Below are 3,677 nucleotides of genomic sequence, written 5' to 3'. Positions count from 1 at the left end.
GTGGGAGGAACAGGGAGAAGGGTGGAAAAGTCGGGGTGGTCTGACAGGTCTGACAGTCCCACGGGGGTCTTTGGAACAGGAGGATTTACAAAAGAGGGGTGGCACCCCTGAGCTCCCAACTGACTGTGGGGTGCTGGGGCTGCTGGATCCAATCTCAGCCTTGGGTTAAGCCAACAGGTTCAGTTTAGAGGAATTACAGAGGTGGGACTGAACCACTTTTGTCCCCCAGGTTTTAAGGATGGCAAATCACATCTATTGATAGAAATGAATTATTTAGGGTAACAAAGGATCAGACAAAAGATCTTCATCGGAATTATTTACTGCACAGTACAAACACTAAAACTACCAGTAGGACAGCATAAGATAGGACAGTGCTCTACACTAAAGCAATTGTTGAAGCAATTCTACTCAAGCTGGAACCAAAGCAAGAATTATTCATTAGAGATGGATGGAACTCCCCCAGACCAACGCTCAGGGGAAATCTCTGCTCTCAACCTCCAGCAGTGACCTTGGGGGGTCCCAGCCTAGGCAGGAATCCCCACACACCCCCCAAGAAGGGTTCTGTTGGCACAACCTGCCCCTGGGAAAGGGGACTGCTCCTTTCTGATAGAAAGGGATGGACTGAGAGTCACCGAACTCCAGGGCTTGCCTCATCATCATTGGGGTCATTCGGGGTGGGAGCAGCGGCCGAAGCCTTCCCTTACCGGTGGGTCCATCGGTGTCTGGTCAAGGTAGAGCTGTGGTTGAAGCTCTTCCCACACTCCCCACACTTGTAGGGCCTCTCCCCGCTGTGGATGCACAGGTGCCTGATGAAGTTGCTGTTCCGGTTGAAGCCCTTCCCGCAGTCGGTGCAGCAGAAGGGCCTCTCCCCTGTGTGTGCCTGCTCATGCAGGAGGAGATGTGAGCTGCACTGAAACCTCTTCCCACATTCCAAACACTTGTAGGGCCGTTCCTCGGTGTGGATGCGCTGGTGTCAGATCAGGTTGGAGCTGTCGCTGAAGTTCTTCCCACACTCCCCACACCTGTAGGGTCATTCCCCGGTGTGGATGCCCTGGTGTTGGATCAGGTGGTAGTTCTCCCTGAAGCTCTTCCCACATTCCCCACACTAGAAGGGTCTTTCCCCAGTGTGGGTACGCTGGTGTCGGATCAGGTTGGAGCTGTTCCTGAAGCTCTTCCCACACTCCCCACATGTGTAGGGCCATTCCCCAGTGTGGATATGCTGGTGCTGGATCAGTTTGGAGCTGTCCCTGAAGCTCTTCCCACATTCCGTACAAGTGTAGGCTTGTTCCCCAGTGTGGATGTGCTGGTGCCTGAGGAGGTGGGAGCTCTGCCTGAAGCTCTTCTCACATTCCAAGCACCTGAAGGGCTTCTCCCGGCTTGTGAGTAGATAGGGTCCAGCGGTTGGAAGACTTTCGGGATGTACGGAAAGAAAGGGACCACCCCCCTCAGAGGTCTGACAGCCAACAGTAGTTTAGATGCACCGTAAGCAGACGGAAACGACGACACAACCAAGCACGATAAAAGGCCGTGTTACAAGCTAATAAACGCCATTTACCGTCCACCACATTGGTGTCTGTGAGTTGATGGCCCGAGCGACTAAGCGGTAGTTGCCGTGCTCTTCTTGGACCAGGCCGCCACAGCAACACCTGCTGGGAGGCTGCTCAGGGACCCCCAGCTTGGAGCTCCGGCTCAAGCTCCGGCCACCTTCCTGGCACAGGACGGGTCTTTCCTCCTCAGAGCTCCCGGGGCTGGCTTTGCAGCCCCTCCTCCAGGGGCATCTCCGGGCCTTTTCCTCCCCGCTGCCTTCCTGCGCCGGGGAGCCCTTCAAAACGGCCTCTCCCACCAGGCTCTGCCGGGGGGATTTGTCCTCCGTGCTCTCCGTCCTCAGCTCGGGGCCTGGGGCAGGAAGGAAGAAGGACAGGGGATTTGCCTCCGGCCCAGAGGGAAGGCCAAGGACATTCCCTCCTAAATCCAGCCCCAGCAGGATGGGGGCGCCAGCGGGGTTGTCCTGCAGCCAGGGGCAATGTTCGGCTGCCACATGCACCACAAGACAGGGCCAAAGGGGCACTGACTTCCTCCTCACCTGCCTGGGGGCCCGTGACAGCTTCTTCCTTGCAGCCTCCTCCACCCGCTCAAACTTTGGGAAGGACAAATCCTGCTGGGGGGAAACAAGGGCTAAGTGCATTGGCTTGGGGGTTCCTCCTGCCCAAGTCCATCTCTAGAACTCACTGGGCATCCGGGGACCATAAAAACCTCCAAAACACCAAGATTCAGCCCAAAATATCCCAGCCAGGAGATCCTCCTCTCTGGTCCCTCCGCTTTGGGATTCTGGAGGTCCCCCCTGTCCGGGCTGCTGGGAGTCCCGTGTGTATTTGGGGTCTCCCCTCTACAGTGTCCCTGCCCTGTCCAGGCTGTTGGAGCTCCCAGGAATCCAAGACTCCCCCATCTCCCAACTTCAGGGTTCTGGGGGAACTCCAAAACACCAAGATTCATCCCAGAAAAACCCAAACCACCAAGATTCAGGCAAAAACCTCTCAGAAATAGCAAGAAGACACCTGCACCCAAAATTGCAAAAAGTTGAGATTTAGCTGAAATATAAATTATGAAGATGAGCCAAAAAAAAAAAAATCTCTCCTACAAGTTCCCCCTCTCTTGTCTCCCCCCTGTCAGAGGGTCCCCCCTGTCTGGGATGTTGGTGTCCCACTTAGGGATGCCGAGAGTGTTGGGGGTCTCAAGGGTCCCTTCTCGTCTTGAGGTGCCGCCTTCCCAGACATTCCCCCTTGAAATGAGAGCAAGGCCTAAAGAATTATCCGAAATATCTTGCTCAGCTGAGAGAAGCCTCCCCACACCTGCTCTTGCTAAAGAAAAATTTGGTCTGTTCTGTTCCTCGGACCTGATCTTAAGAAGAATGCTAAAAACATTATCCAATGGGTCTGTAGGCCAGAAATTAAGGCAAAGTGAGCCAAAGGAGACATTTGAAAAGGAGAAATAGGCCTAAAGCCAAGGCTCTCTCCAAGCTTCAGCGACTGGGGAAAAGACAATGGAAAGTTAGAGAGGTCACACTGAGGAAGACTACAGAGACCCCAGCCTTGATGATGAAGAAAGGGGGATGTACCCCCAGAACTGAGGGCCAAGAAAAGCTTCACCCCAAGCTCTGTCTGAGCTCTGCCTGTACTCCAGCTATTATCAACATGTATGATTAGATGCTGAAATCAAATGAATATGTATGTAAGATGTTGTAATCATGAAAGTTACACTGTATAAATTGCCCTGTTTTGTATCAATACCTTCGAGGAAGAACTTTGTGGTGCGAACCCAGCCTGCTCCTGGCCTCGACAAATAAACACCTTTGCTGCTCAAAAGACCAAAAGCTGCTGGGCAGTTTCTTTATCAGACTTCTTGGATTTATCTGGAGAGCAGATTGTGCCCCAGGGTTGGGATTGCAGAGGGGCCATCAGGTCCCCAGAATGAAGCAGAAACCAGCAATAGAAACAAAAGGCCCCCCTGAGGATTCCAGGGGGTGTGTCCTGCAGGGAGGGGACAGTGTCACCTCATCAGGGCGGGGCTGGCAAGTGGGAGGCTGCTCCAGGTGTCTGCAAGAGGCCTCGTGCTCTGCTCGGCCCCATCAGTGGCTGGGACCAACACCCCGTCCTCATGGCCAGCGGCTCTTTCCTGCC

At 54.1% G+C, this 3,677-nt stretch overlaps 1 pseudogene; it reads right to left on the bottom strand.

Annotated features, from left to right (window-relative positions):
* Positions 1-700: 700 nt before the first annotated feature.
* LOC114071053 overlaps positions 701-3,677 on the bottom strand; it is a 4,913-nt pseudogene continuing 1,936 nt past the window's right edge.

The sequence above is a fragment of the Empidonax traillii genome, unplaced genomic scaffold (assembly GCF_003031625.1).
Source record: "Empidonax traillii isolate 1590-97213 ecotype Southwest subspecies unplaced genomic scaffold, ASM303162v1 scaffold1814:size58559, whole genome shotgun sequence".
NCBI classification, from domain to species: Eukaryota; Metazoa; Chordata; class Aves; order Passeriformes; family Tyrannidae; genus Empidonax; species Empidonax traillii.
Note: the sequence above shows the minus strand (reverse complement) of the source record. Positions and strands in the feature narration are given on the sequence as shown.